Source organism: Nomascus leucogenys, chromosome 5 (assembly GCF_006542625.1).
Source record: "Nomascus leucogenys isolate Asia chromosome 5, Asia_NLE_v1, whole genome shotgun sequence".
Classification (NCBI taxonomy): domain Eukaryota; kingdom Metazoa; phylum Chordata; class Mammalia; order Primates; family Hylobatidae; genus Nomascus; species Nomascus leucogenys.
In genome coordinates, this window is record NC_044385.1 from 96761999 (window position 1) to 96778026 (window position 16028).

A 16028-nucleotide genomic window follows, 5' to 3' on the forward strand; every position below is an offset into this window, starting at 1 on the left:
CCATATAATAAGGACATAACCACAGAACTTATCTTTCTCTCTAAGATCTGTATTATTTTTAAAGCTTTTTTTGGAGAATTTGAAAACTCAGTCCTATATTTGAGAGGAAACTCATCACTTAGAATTTGAAATTTGGCAGCTTCCTTGCCAGAAAACACTAGTGGCGGCTCTGTGACTCATTTAGGGTGCATAAGTTCCATAGATTACATAAAACTGATCTGGAACGACATCCTTCTATACAGGCAGTACTAAAGATGAGTAAAAAGTCCAAATTATGAAACACTTGAGAAAATAAACACCTATTACTGAGAGTCAACATACAACATAGTCATGAAAAAAATCCTGATTAGGTGTTTCAAAAATTATTTGATAGTAATAATGGAAACAGTATGTCAGAAAATTATCCAGTTGTCAGAGAAACCAAGAAAATTAAAATATATAGAAAAGATGGTTAAAAAAATAAAACAAGAGAATGCTACATTTAGTTTTGATCCCTAATGTATTCCAAGGATCGAGAACAATGCCTGGCACAAAGTTGGATTTTAATAAATAGTGAATAAATGAATAGAGGAATGAATGATTCAGCTCATAAGTATTTATTTCAAAAGAGATGTCTGTGCTGGAAATAGAAATGTGAATTCGTTGGACCGTAATGATATTTAAAATGCTATAATATAGCCTGAGTAAAGAACAAAAAACATGCAAAGAAGACTGAAATAAGGAACTGGAAAGAAAACCAAAACTATGCTATTATTATGGATTTCTCTTTCCAGGCAAGAATGACAAATTACATGTGTTGGCTCTTCTATATACTTAGAATATTATTATATTGGATTCGAATTGCAAATATTAATATGAACCTATCTGTTTCTTTTAAAATAGATGTGTATCTTTAATTGTGTCTGCTGCTACAAGGTCTTAAAAGCAATGACTACCTCGTAGTAACAAATACAATCAACATCCAGACTATTGACCCTAAATATTAAGGAACCAGAACTCCTTGACAAGTGGTTGATTTCAGGACTGAGGGAGAAAATATATAAGACCTGTAAATATTTTTCCTCTAAAAAGCATGAAAAATTTCCAAATACCAGCTGATTATGCAAAAACAAACAAATTAACAACAACAAAAAAAAACCCACAGAATTCAATTTAAAGGGGCTCCCTTTAGCCAAAGAGGGACAATTTGAACATCAAAGGCAGTGATGAATGCAATTGGTCGAAACGCATTCGCTAATAAAAGCCAGAAGTTTATAATTATTCTTAAAAGTAGATAGAGAAAGCAAAAAAGACAAATACAATTCATTGATATCATTGAACATAACTTGGGAACTAACACCTGTGTTAAGACATGGCAAATAAAGGAAAACAATTAAATATTTGAATGATTTTTCTGAATTGTGATTCAGAGTAACCTAATAGCTCTAATTGATGAAGAAAAGATCCCTTTTTCAGAAAAGGGGTGCTGAAACTAGCAAGTCACAATTTTGCAACTTTTAATGAAGGATTAATTCAAACAATGAGCATCGATAGTTACAATCAACAAATGCAAGGTTTATAGATAACTTTACAATAAAAATGCCACTGCTAATTTTATGTGTCAACTTGGCTAGGCCTTTTTCTGGGTGCACTCTAAGGGTGTTTTTAGATGTGATTAACATTTTACTGAATAAAGAAAATTCTCCTCCCTAATATGAGTGGACCTAATCAGTTGAAAGCCTGAATAGAATAAAAAGGCTGACCCTCTTTCGAAAAAGAGGAACGCCTCTTTCCTGAGTGCCCTCCAGCTAGAACATGCTTTTTTTTCTTCCTTTGCACTTGAACTGAATCACTGAGTCCTCCTGGGTTGTGAGCCTGCCAGCATTTACCCCATCAGCTATCCTGGTTCTCAGGTCTTCAGATTCAGACTGCATGCACACCATTTGCCTCCTTTGGGACCTCAGCTTGCTGACTATAGATCTTGGGCCTTGTCAGCCTTCATAAACACGTGAACCAATTCCTTACTTTTTTCTTTCTCCTTTTCTTTCTATCTTTATATATTTTTTCTCTCTTCATATATAATGTGTGTGTGTGTGTGTGTGTGTGTGTGTGTAGTTCTCTGAGAAACTCTAATACAAAGGGTATCAGTTTCTTGCTACAAGAACCTTCTGATTAATCATCCTTGGAAGTGTAGTATAATCAGATATTGTGTGCTTTCTGCAACAGGCCAACATGAATCACATAATAATACTTTAGGGTGTTCTTTCTTTAAAAAAAAAGAAAAAGTCAAATATGAATCAACACCAAACCTCTACAATAAGGCTTTTCATTTTATGAAATATGGAAGACAGAGAAGGTAAATAAACCACAAAATAGCATACTTACAAATCCAGAATGTGGGACATTCCACAGGATAACTAACCCATTTTCTACTCCAAGGTAATGACCTGAAAAAGGAAAGAGGAGAGATACTTCTCTAGAGTAAAAAGGAAATGTCCAATAGAGACCAGAAAGGAGTGGGAAGGCCACTCTGACTGAAGTAGATTCAGCAAAGATAAGAGTTGCATGTAACAGGGCATCCAGAGAATGCCTTCAAATTTATACCAACTTGGTTCCCTACATGTTAGACATAAAACCATAAAAACCCTAAAAGAAAACCTAGGCAATACCATTCAGGACATAGGCATGGGCAAGGACTTCATGTCTAAAGCACCAAAAGCAATGGCAACAAAAGTCAAAATTGACAAATGGGATCTAATTAAACTAAAGAGCTTCTGCACAGCAAAAGAAACTACCATCAGAGTGAACAGGCAACCTACAAAATGGGAGAAAATTTTCACAAACTACTCATCTGACAAAGGGCTAATATCCAGAATCTACAATGAACTCAAACAAATTTACAAGAAAAAACAACCCCATCCAAAAGTGGGCGAAGGATATGAACAGACACTTCTCATAAGAAGACATTTATGCAGCCAAAAAACACATGCAAAAATGCTCATCATCACTGGCCATCAGAGAAATGCAAATCAAAACCACAATGAGATACCATCTCACACCAGTTAGAATGGCCATCATTAAAAAGTCAAGAAACAACAGGTGCTGGAGAGGATGTGGAGAAATAGGAACACTTTTATACTGTTGGTGGGACTGTAAACTAGTTCAACCATTGTGGAAGTCAGTGTGGCGATTCCTTGAGGATCTAGAACTAGAAATACCATTTGACCCAGCCATCCCATTACTGGGTATATACCCAAAGGATTATAAATCATGCTGCTATAAAGATACATGCACACGTATGTTTATTGCGGCACTATTCACAATAGCAAAGACTTGGAACCAACCCAAATGTCCAACAATGATAGACTGGATTAAGAAAATGTGGCACATATACACCATGGAATACTATGCAGCCATAAAAAATGATGAGTTCATGTCCTTTGTAGGTACATGGATGAAACTGGAAACCAACGTTCTCAGCAAACTATCGCAAGGACAAAAAACCAAACACCGCATGTTCTCACTCATAGGTAGGAATTGAACAATGAAAACACATGGACACAGGAAGGGGAACATCACACTCCGGGGACTGTTTTGGGGTGGGGTGAGGAGGGAAGGATAGCATTAGGAGATATACCTAATGCTAAATGATGAGTTAATGGGTGCAGCACACCAACATGGCACATGTATACATATGTAACAAACCTGCACATTGTGCACATATACCCTAAAACTTAAAGTATAATAATAATAAAATTTAAAAAAAAAAATCACAAACCCAATGTCACCTAATACATTGCCTATGGAAAACAGTTTTTAAAACACTTCAGTAAAGTTGGACAATAAACTGAAGAAAGAGCTTGAAAGGCTTACATGTTAGGTCAAGATGTTTAGATTTAAAAAATGTTACACATATGAGCCATTTTATTTAATTTTTTCCCTTGAGAACATCAATTTGTAACTGGGGCAATATTGCCCCTGAAAAGGGGAAAGTGGTTATTGCAGGAGAAAAAAAAAATTCCAGATATTGACATGGCTTAGTTGTCTGGTGTAAATACCTGAGGTTCGTCATCTTGTGCTAAGAAAATTTACGACACGGACACACACGAGGAGTTTAGGAGCGAGGTTTAATAGGTAAGTGAAAGAGAAAGCAGAACAGCTCTCTCTCTAGTGAAAGAGACGGGCTTCCAAAAGGAAAGACCAGCTGGTGCTGGATGAACCAGATTTTACAGGCAGGCTTGTGGAGGCGGTGTCTGATGTATGTAGGGCCCAGAGATTGGTTCCATCAGGTATGAAATTTACCTAGGGTACAGGGAAGGCTGGCCACCCCACCCTAATCTCATTATGCAAATAAGCTTTCCATTTAACTGGTGCCACCTTGTCTGCTCACTGCTGTACAAGTGGCTGGCAAAGAGAGAAGGGAAGATGAAGCTGCCATTTTGAACATGATTGTCACAACTGCCAGCATCTATACCTGAAGCTCAATTTTACAGGCTTCTCTTTGTCAGACAATTATTTTGGTCCTGCTTTTTGTTAAAAAAGAAAACCTTTACTGAGGACTCCAGTACCCTCCCTATCTGCCTAAGTAATTGCTTAACACCTATATCAATATTATAATGGTTTGTGGCCCTCCAAATGGCTTTAGTGCATACATGGTTATACAGTATTACTGGTGCATTAAAATTCATAAAGGTGGGCTGGGCGTGGTGGCTCATGTAATCCCAGTGCTTTGGGAGGCTGAGGCAGGCGGATCAGGAGGTCAGGAGATCCAGACCATCCTGGCTAACATGGTGAAACCCCGTCTCTACTAAAAAGACAAAAAATTAGCCGGGCGTGGTGGTGGGCACCTGTAGTCCCAGCTACTTTGGAGGCTGAGGCAGGAGAATGGCGTGAACCCAGGAGCCAGAGCTTGCAGTGAGCCGAGATCGCGCCACTGCACTCTAGCCTGGGCAACAGAGCGAGACTCTGTCTCAAAAAAAAAAAAAAAAAATTCTTAAAGGTGAGGATGATTAAAAAAAGAATTAAATCTCCTTAGGGTACAATAATGAAAACAAGTTTTAAAAACCTAATCTAGAAAAACTATAAACTTAAATTGACAATTCACATATCTATAAAACATTTTATAAAATTTTAAATGATTAATAAAAGTAGAAGTCTTTATAAAAATTTAGGTCTCTTTCTAAAAACAATTTTCTTTGGACACATATTATCACATACCATGAATCAGAAAATTAAGACATACTGTAAGTTGTAAATAACAATATTTACCTGAGAACAATAAAAATCCATCCCCTACTTTATCTCCTCTAATCTATTTATCCTTGTGCCCCTAAACTTCGCACCTTCATGCCTTAAGCAAATGACTATCAACTCTCAATTTGAAATGTGAAATGAGACAGCCTTCAGTTCTAACTTACATGTTCCTGCTATCGACTAAATGTTTGTTTCCACACCAAATTTATATGTTGAAAACCTAATCTCCAATGTCATGGCATTTGGAGTTGAGGCCTTTGACAAGTAAAGTTGATTTCAATCATGAGAGTGGGACTATCGTGATGAAATTAATGCCCTTAAAATACAGACAGATACATGAAAGCTATCTTTCTTCACTATGTGAGGATACAGAAAGAAGTCTGCTGTCTAAACCTAGGAAGAGGGCCCTGCCCAGATACTGAATATGCCAGCACCTTGATCTCGGATTCTCCAGCTTCCAGAACTGTGAGAAAAGAAAACCTTTGTTGGTTAAGCCACCCGGTCTGTGATATTTTGTTATGGAAGCCTAAACAAATATATGACATTTCCTAATCCAGCGAAAACTGTCACCATTACATTTATTCAGCTGTGCATACCTTGAAGTCAGAAGTTGAGTTCAGAGTTCAAATTTGTAGAAAAGTATGACCTTTTTTGGTTAAGCATGAAAGGGTGTTATAGGCTATGTGGATTTCTTCAGAGCTGTTAAGAGAGAGCAAAAATAAAACTGTGATGAAGACATTCTATGGGCTTTTTCGGTATGCTGTCAAGGAGAAGTGCAAAGGAGAAAGAGATACTAAGTTGGTTAACTGAAGGAATGATAAGTAAATTTAAGCATTTATTTGTTCCAGAGTATTCAACATCTATTCATAGTAGCCAAACCTTGACAAAGGACTTTTTTAGCAGAAAGTTTACATATTTAATTAATTGTTTAATGTAAATAATGCTTTCAGAAAAGACTACTGGGGCATGAAAACATTGACTAAGCAAGTCTTAATGTTTATAGTTGAGTAGACAGAATAAGAGAGTGTAAAATTTCCTGCCAATGACAGCACAATAGGAGAACACAAAAAGTTATAAGAACACAGAGTCAAAAAACATTCTTTCTACTTGGAAATAATAGGAAGATAAATGAGGTAATGGTTAAAATCCAAGCTCAGCCTCAAAATATGAATGGTATAGTTACTGAAAAATAATAAATAATGAGAATGGAAGGCTACAAAGAAGAAACTACAACAATAATGGCACATTTGAAGAAGGTTCTTTTTACCAAGCAATAGGCTTGCTGCCTGACATGCATAAAAGGCCAATACTATGGTACCAGCTGTGTTTTTTCTTTTTGCAGCTTGCATTATGTTTTATCATTCTAAGTAGATAAAAACTCCAGCTGATCACATACAATAACAGAATTAAGGTAACTCAATTTCTATTTGTTCTTCTTTGCTATAATTATCTATTTCTAGTGGGGTTTTTTATTGATTTGGGGGTAGAAGTGTAATTTTGTTACATTGATATAATGTGTAATGGTGAAGTCTGGAAATTTAGTGTAACCATCATTTGAATACTGTACACTGTACACATTAGGTGATTAATATCTCACCCCTCATTCTCCTCCCACCCTTTCACCTTTCTGAATCTTCAGTGTTTATTATTACATTCTGTATGCCCATGTGTACATGGACTTGTGAGAACATGCAGTATTTGACTTTCTGCTTCTGAATGATTTCAATTAAGACAATGACCTCCAGTTTCATCCCTGTTGCTGCCATATATATATCTATATATATAGAGAGAGATATATACACACATATATACACACATATATACACATATATAGAGATATATCTATATATATATCTCTATATAGAGAGAGTATATGCATATATACACACACATATATATGTGTGTATATATATATAGAGAGAGAAAGCATTTTCTTTATCTAAATATCTATTGATGGACACTTAGGTTGATTACGTGACTTTGCTATTGTGAGTGGTGCTGTGATAAACATACAAGTGCAGGTATCTTTTTGATATGATGATTTCTTTTCCTTTGGGTAGATATGAGTATTAATATTCCTAGATTGAAGGGTAGTTCTATTTCTGGTTCTCTAAGAAATCTTCATACTATTTATCAATAGAGATTGTACTAATTTATGTTCCCACCAACAATGTATAAGGGTTCCCTTTATTCCACATCCTCACCCTGTTGGTTTTTGACTTTTTAATAATAGCCATTCTGACTGGTATAAGATGCTATCTCATTGTGGTTTCATGTTTTTTTGCCGTTTTTAAGTCTTCTTTTAAAAAATGCCTGTTTATATATTTGTCCACTTTTTATTTGGGCTGTTTTTTGATTGTTGAATTGTTTCAGTTCCTTATAGATTAAGGGTATTAGGCCTTTGTTGGATACATAGTTTGCAAATATTTTCTCCAGATATGCAGGTTGTGTTTTCACACTGTTGGCTATTTGGCTATTTCCTTTTTTTTTTTTTTTTTGAGATGGAGTCTCGCTCTGTCACTCAGGCTGGAGTGCAGTGGTGCAATCTCGGCTCACTGCAAGCTCTGCCTCCCCGGTTCACGCCATTCTGCTGCCTCAGCTTCCCGAGTAGCTGGGACTACAGGCACCTGCCACCACGCCTGGCTAATTTTTTGTCTTTTTAGTAGAGGTGGGGTTTCACCGTGTTAGCCAGGATGGTCTCAGTCTCCTGACCTTGTGATCTGCCCACCTCAGCGTCCCAAAGTGCGGGGATAACAGGCATGAGCCACTGCACCCAGCCACTGTTGGCTATTTCTTTAGCTGTGGTACCAGCTTTTGAGAAAAGAAGTTTTCTTGCAAGACTGACCAGCAAGAAGATAGGAAATAACATTCAAATCTGTCTCCTTAAGCTGAGGTTTGGTGGCAGGTTTCCAAGGCAGAGAGTAAGTAACATTCAAATCTGTCTCCTCAAGCTGAGGTTTGGTGGCAGGTTTCCAAGGCAGAGAATAACTTTGAGGGAGACAGGAAAATGCAACGATGTGATCTGACTGGGTCATGCAAAGAAGCAATGCCATGTTCTTGGCTTTTAAGTTCATATTGCAAAAAACAGAGCACGCCTTGATTCTTAATCTTGTCCATCAAAGTATGCTTAGTCTGTCCTGCAGACTCTGGCCTGAAGAAAGAAGTACACAGACACAGGTATTTTGGCTGAGAGCGTGGCTAGGGGACTGCATGGTTTAGCACCACCGATGAGAGTGCAGCCCCAACAAGCTGGAACCATTTGTATTTATTTAGTATAGATTAAATGACAAAAGCCTGGAGTAAACACAGTTTGTGGGTGATTAACTTTGTCGACCCCCTGAGTAGAGAGCAGTCCTGCAGGTGAATGATCAAAGGTTGGTTTCCATAGACAAAAGTAAACAAATGCATCTAGATAAATTCCTTTACATTCCCTTGCTATCTACCCTTTGCTCTTAGTCTCAGGGTAAGATAATTTAGCTGCCTTCAGCTTTCATTCCCTCCTGAAGCTTTGCAAAACCTCCTGGCCTTCCAAGAAGGTTTGCATCTTTCCCTATAACTTTTCTTATAACTTTTCCCACCACCCTGACTGATCTCCTACATCTCCCCCTTTCCTGTTTTTTTTTGCATCAGGTTTTGTTGATTGAAGAGTACAGATGTGTGCAGCAACAGGTTTGTCTGCCATAGTGCTTACTGATACTATTCCAGCTTTGCACCCTGGAATTAGTAAATAACATGAGACAAACATGAGTATAATCAATAATATTCTTTTCCAATCAAGGAGTGACATGTAGTGTTACTTGACACCTTAGTCCAATGTGTGCCATTAATGAGGGACCCTACTAGGGGTAAGTCAATCCCTCCTAGCCAAGCAGTTGCATTGTTAGAGGCTGGGAAGCGGGTGTGAGAGGTCTGCCAAAGTAACAGGGTGGAAGAAAGACAGATCTAGAAGATGGGCCTAATAGACAGTAACAGGTGCAGGTTGTAGGCAGTGTGAGAGAATAAGAAAAGTTAATACCCTAAGAGAGTTGCAATATACAACAGAGAGCATAGCAAGAAACAAATTATCTGAAGGGAATGGTCTCTGTGTCTGGAAAAGGGTTCACTCAGTCTTTTGAGTAGTCTTCTTTAGCGTAGTATCTGGGGCCTGTGTCTTCCAAGGAAGCCACATTATCCAGGGCTATGGGTCCTGCAGGGTCATTTCCTTTATTTTTGTTACCAGGTTGGGTCCTAGCCATGCCATGGTATGGTTTGATGCATTGTGCTGGAATCCAAAGAGGATGTGAGGGAGTGTGAATACAAGCATATCCTATTCCCCATGTTAGCAAATCATTTGGACCACACCATACATTACTATTTATATATTTCCATAAAACTGAAGGTTGTATATCTTGAGTATTTTTAAAAAGTGCTTCTCTATAGCTGATTGAAATTTTTCATCTAAATTTAAAAAATTAAGGGTAAATATGGCTTGTACCAATAGTGTTGCAGGGTCCCTACTCATATTCCCCCTTTTTTGGTTTTTGAGCATATTTTTAAGGGTGGAGTGGACATGTTCTACTATGGCCTGTCCTTAGGGGTTATAAGGGATGCCTGTGGAATGTTGGATGTTCCACGTGTCACAAAATTGTTAAAATTGTGAGCTGATATAAGCCAGACCATTATCAATTTTAATTTTTATGGGCCGCCCCATAAATGCAAAAGTTAAGAGGAGACATTTGGGCAGACTCTTCAGGAAGAACATGAGTGCTAATTAAGTGGGAATTGGTACCAATGGATCCACATACATATCTTAGTTTTCCAAATTCAAGGACATGTGTAACATCTCTTTGCTATAAGTTATTAGGTTCTAGTCCTCTAAGGTTAACACCTGTTGAAGGAGGGGACGTGCCTGTGAGCTGGCAATCTCAGCACTGTAAAATAATTTGTTTAGATAGTTTTTGGCTGAGTAGAAAGTGTTTAGATAAGTTTCTGCAATTTTGGAGAAATTGATGTGATTGGATGGCTTGGTCAGGGAGGGACGTCATAACCTGCAGCTCTGCTTGATCATTGCCATAAATCAATGGGCCAGGTAGTGAGCTGTGAGCTCAAATATGTGTGATAAAAATAGGATGTGTACATTGATCCAACAATTGCTGAAGTTGAAGAAAAAGTGCACACAGTGTGTGATCAAGAGTGGACTTAATGAGAACTGTCTCAAGGTTCTGCAATAAATAAACAGTAAGCAGTCACTAACAATATTGATGGGCTGAGCGGAAAGATTTTCAGGGCCAATATTAAGGCTCCAACCTCAGCTCTCTGAGTGCTAGTAAATCCAGACTGAGTGAGGGAGTTATGCAGTTACCACCAGATAGTTGCCTTTCCATTTTTACCAGAGTGATCAGTGAAAAGCATTAAAGTGTTAGGTGTTGGGGAGTGAACTACTTTTGTAGGCAAAACTACAGTAGTATGAGATAAGAACTGAAGTAGTTTGTCAGTAGAAAGGGTATGTTCTATATGGCCTGCATAATAAGAGAGTGCTATCTGCAGGTCTACAGATAAGAGCAAGACTGCTTCAAATTGCTTTTTACTCAAGGGAATTCTTATGACATCAGGGCCATAACCTAGCAATAGATTGCATTGTCTGTGGCCTGTATAGATGACTTTACTAACTAGCTGGATATAGGGAGATAGTGTTTTTGTCCTGGTATGTGAGCAAAAAACCCATTCTAGAAAGTGCAGCCCTGGGGCCATCTGTCCTGTTAATCTTGTTGGGTAATATTTAGTAGGAAATACAAACAATTGGACTGAATATTGTGCATCTATGCAATCTAGTTATGTCTGAGAAACAGCTTGCTCCATTTCCTAAATTTCCATTTTTGCTGCAGGAGTTAAATACCTGGGAAAGTCTAGGGCTATATTGCCCTTTATGATAGAAAATAGGTTTTGTAACTTATCAGTAGTTATGCCCAAGGTGGGGCAGAGCCAATTAATACTGCCCAGTAATTTTTGATAATCATTTAAGGTGTGTTAAGTTGCTAGTATTTAATCTTTTGAGGTCTTACTGACTGGGAAGTTAGTATGTATCCAAGATATTTCCAAGGAGAGAACATTTTTACTTTTTGCTATGATTAAACCTCTTAAATGTGTATTCCTTTGGACAGAGGCATATAAATTTAAAAATACTGGCTCCGTTAGGGCTGCTAGTAAAATATCACTATAAAATGAATAATTTTGCAATTAGGAAATTCTTTTCTACTGGGGAGCAAAGCCTGAATGTGATACTGACACATGGTAGGACTGTTCAGCATTCCTTGAGGAAGTACTTTCCAATGAAATTGGTGAGCTGGACTTTCATTATTGATAGCTGTATTGTAAATGCAAATTTTTATCTGTCCTACTCTGCAAGGGGAATAGTGTAAAAGCAGTCCTTTAAATCAATAATGACTATAGGCCAATCTCAAAGAATCACTGCAGGGGAAGGGAGCCCCTGTTGAATGGGCCCCATAGGTTGCAAATTAGCATTGATAGCATGTAAGTCATGCAAAGTTTCCATTTACCAGACTTTTTGGGAATGACGAAAATGGGCAAATTCCAAGGGCTCTTTGATGGCTCTATATGGCCAGCTTTTAATTGCTCAGCTAATTCATGGGCTTGTTGTAACTTCTCTCCCTTTAAAGGCCAATGTTTTACTCAAATAGAATTTTGAGAGAGCCACATCAGGGGTAGGGGAGGAATAACAATAGGGGCCATTATTCAAAAGGGTTTGTTATTCATATAATTCATCAAATTCTGCCCTCCAGAGGAGGTAATGACTGGCCTTTAAAGTTGTTTTTGCTAGCACTGACCAGTCCTATGGGGTCATATGGATGTTGTCTGCCATGGCCTTAATTAATCTTTTCATAATGGGCTAGCGTCTCCATTTTCTCTAATGCTTTTCCTTATCTCTTTATAAGTGTTGAAAGTAATGGGTTCATAGTACTGATTCATACCTGTAATTCATATTACAGGGTTCATACCTGATTGCCTTGTTGATCTTGCATCACTGGGCAGGCTAAGAGCTCCCCTTCTAATACTGCTTGCCTAAGACAGGGTCCCATAGCTTTAGTGTATCCCTTGTCTTTCTTTCAATTTATTGGAGGAGGAGGCTCAGGGGAAATCTCCATTTTCTCTTTTGTGTCTTTACCCAGTAATGGCAGGGCTGAGGGAGAAGGAGGAGGTGGTAAGTTAGGTGATGGTTCCTTCTCCCTTCCCTTCTTAGGCTCTTCTGTTTAGAGCAGGACCAAAGCAGCCCTAACTAAATCCCAGAACATTAAAGATGTTACTGGTACCTGTTGCCCTTGTGCATGATGTTGTTCAAGATTTATCCACACTTGTTCCCAGAGCTCCAGGTCTAATGTCCCTTCTTCCATGAACCATGGATTATGGGAAACAACAGTTGCATTAGGTCCCTTAATTGAGCCTACGAAACCATGACTCCACTAGCTTTAAGCAGCTGTTTCAATATTTTTATATACTGTTTCTGTTGATCTGATAACTGTTGTCCCCTAGCCTGACCCGCGAACTTGGAAATCCTGAGCAGGCACCAATGACTTACTGACTATGCAGTCTCTTCACCTTCATTTTCGAGGGTGCTGTCGTGATCCGTTGCAGCATTCCTTACATGGGGAACCAGCTGCCAAGTCTGTCCCACAGACTCTGGCAGAGCGACGGCTGAAAGAAGTATGCAGACACAGGTATTTTGTCTGAGAGCATGGCTAGGGTACTGCACGGCTTAGCAACACAGATGAGAGTGCAGCCTCGATAAGCTGGAGCCATTTGTATTTATTTAGTACAGATTAAATGACAAAGGCCTGGGGTGAACACAGTTTGTGGGTAATTAACATTGTCGACCCCCCAAGTAGAGAGCAGTCCTGCATGTGAATGATCAAAGGTTGGTTTCCATAGACGAAAGTGAACAAATTCATCTAGATAAGTTCCTTTACCTTCCCTTGTTATCTACCCTTTGCCCTTAGTCTCAGGGTAAGATAATTTAGCTACCTTCAGCTTTTATTCTCTCCTGAAGCTTTGCAAAACCTCCTGGCCTTCCATGAAGGTTTGTGTCTTTCCCTATAACTTTTCTTATTACTTTTCCCACCACCCTGACTGATCTCCTACACAAGTACTTATTTTTCACATGTGATTGATTATCTTTGCTCCAGCTGGCTACAGGGTCACAAATCAAGTATACTTGGTTCATCTTGGCCTGCCCAGATTATGTGACTTGCAACCTGGTGGTCCTTTGTAACTGAAAAGTAATTCATCATTTTGTTACTCATAGAGTTGAATCAGAGTGAACTGGTTCAGTTATATTTTGGCAGTAGCAGAGATTTTTAACCTGGAAAAGGAGGCTGAAGCACTAGGGTGATTGTTATTTTAGATGCCTCAATTATTATATTGAATAATCTGAAATTTACTCTCTTGACAATGGTAAATTGCTTTCTTATTTGTGTGGCAGAGACTGATGACTGTCTTTCCTTGCCCATTCCCCCGCTTCTTTGTTTAACAACTGGATCCCAAAATTTGGCTACCCAGGATAAAAACTACATTTCCTGGCTTACATTACAGGTGGGTGCCATTATATGACCATGTTACTCCTGATGAGAAAAAGGCAGAAGTTTGTGCAAATTTCAGGAAGTGTTCTCAAAGAAAGTATCCATGCCCTTTTTTGCCCTTCCCTCATTCTTGTAGGGTGTAATATGGGCCAGAAACCTGAGTCTGGACTATTCATCTTGGACAAGCAGACAAAAGCCAAATTGTAGGGATGACAAAACAGTGACCTGGAAGTGGTCTAAATCCCAGATAAATTTATGGAATAGAAATCTGAACTGCTTTAGCCACTATTGTATTGGGTTTTGTGTCATTTGAAGATGAAACTAATCCATAGGTTGTCTTTTTGTTTGTTTTTTAAACCAAGGAATAACATAGTCTGGATTTGTGTGTGTGTAGACCAGACTGGATAAAATGAGAAGCTTTTGAAAAAGCATACATTATAATTGTCAATATACAATAAAAGATATAATGAGGCTCTAAAAACAGACTGATGACAATAAGAAATATGCTTGAAGGTTGGGATGAGTAGGTATATGATTTTGATTCTAGGTGATTAGAAGAATACTGAAGTCTCTAAGTTTGGGGAAAAGATAAGTTTGTTTGTATGTGTGTGTACAACCTGATTAGGGTGGCTATACAATGACTACAGTTTTATTTATTTTAATTATTCTTCTTTCTTAAAGGTAAAAGAAAACAGCTAGATAATAGAAATTAGGAAAACAGAAACTAAGAAACTAGGAAAACTGAGATTCCAGCCAAGATGGCTGACTAGAAGTCCCTAGTGTGTACCACTCTGACCGGAGAGCAGGAAGAATAGCGAGTAAACACTAGCTCTTCAATTACCACATCCAGGTAGACACATTGAGATTCATCAAGGAAGCAACATGATAATGGAGAAGAGGGAGGGAGGACAACCTCCCACTGAGGAGTGGTGTGGAGCCAGAGGAGGCCCCTCACCATGGGGAAACAGTCAATGAATGTCCCTGGGACCCACACTTCTGCCACAAACTTTTGCAACCCTGGGCTCAGGAGATCACTCATAACTTCCCACTGATCTGGGCCTCCAGACTGACACAGAGAGCTATATAGAGTCTGGGCAGAGCCACTACTAAGGAACACACAAAGTCTCGAGAGCCTTGGATCCCCATCCCCAGGCAATGGGCGCACCAGTGGCTGCAACTCCCTGACAACAGGGGAGGTCAGGCTCCCTCTCACACCCTCAGGATAGGGACTAAATCCACAGGAATGAGTAACAGATTGACTGCAGGCCTGCCTTCAGTGCACCTAGCTATACAAGACCCACTGGCCTGAGAACTGAGCATGGCCCCCCCAGCATCACCTGAACTCTCAGGCTTGAGAGCAGCTCTGCCCTTCCCTGGAATGGAGCTCCCAAAGGTAGCAGGCAGGCCACCATTTTAGTTCCTTCACAGCCCTTGCCCCTGTTGCCCTCAGGCTTGTGAGAAAGCACAGTGATTAGGTACTAATGTGGATCCCAGTACAGTGCAGCTGCCTTATGGGAAAGTGTCCAGACTGTTTTCCATGCAGGTCCCTGTCCCTGCTACTTCTCACTGGGCAGGACCTACTGACCTGGGACCCCAACCACCCCCGACTGGGGCTTTCTGGCTAGTAGCAGCTCTGCATTTTCCTGGAATGGAGCTCCCAGAAGTAGCAAGCAGGCCTGCCAACTTTACGGCTACACAGCCCCCACTCCTACTGCCCTCAGGCTTGGGAGGGAGTACAGTCATCAGGACTAATGTGGGCCCCCAGCACAGTACAGCTGCTATACAGAAAAGCACCCATGTGAGTCCCCTCTGGGGAAAGAACATGGGACCTGGTTGCTACACTGTCACCTGTAGCACACTGCAGCCACTATGTGGAGAGGAAACCCAGTCTTCCTTCCCTGGGAGCACCTACCTCCTACTCTTCACCAGGCAGGGTCCCTGGTTAAGAATCAAAGAGCAGCCACCCTACCCCCAGCTGAGCATTCCGCTTGTAGTGGCTCTGTGTTTTCCTATAGTGGAGCTCCTAGAGGCAACTGACAGCTCTTCTGCTGCCACCACTGCAGCTGTTCTGCCTTTGCTGCCCTTAGACTGGAGAAGATACAAAAAGTTTGAGGGATTTACTCTTGCTTCCAGCACACTACAGTACCATGCAGAGAGGAGCTCAGTCCCTCCTCCCTGTGAGCCCTTTCCCTCCTGTTCTTCACCAAGCAGGGCCCCTGGCACAGT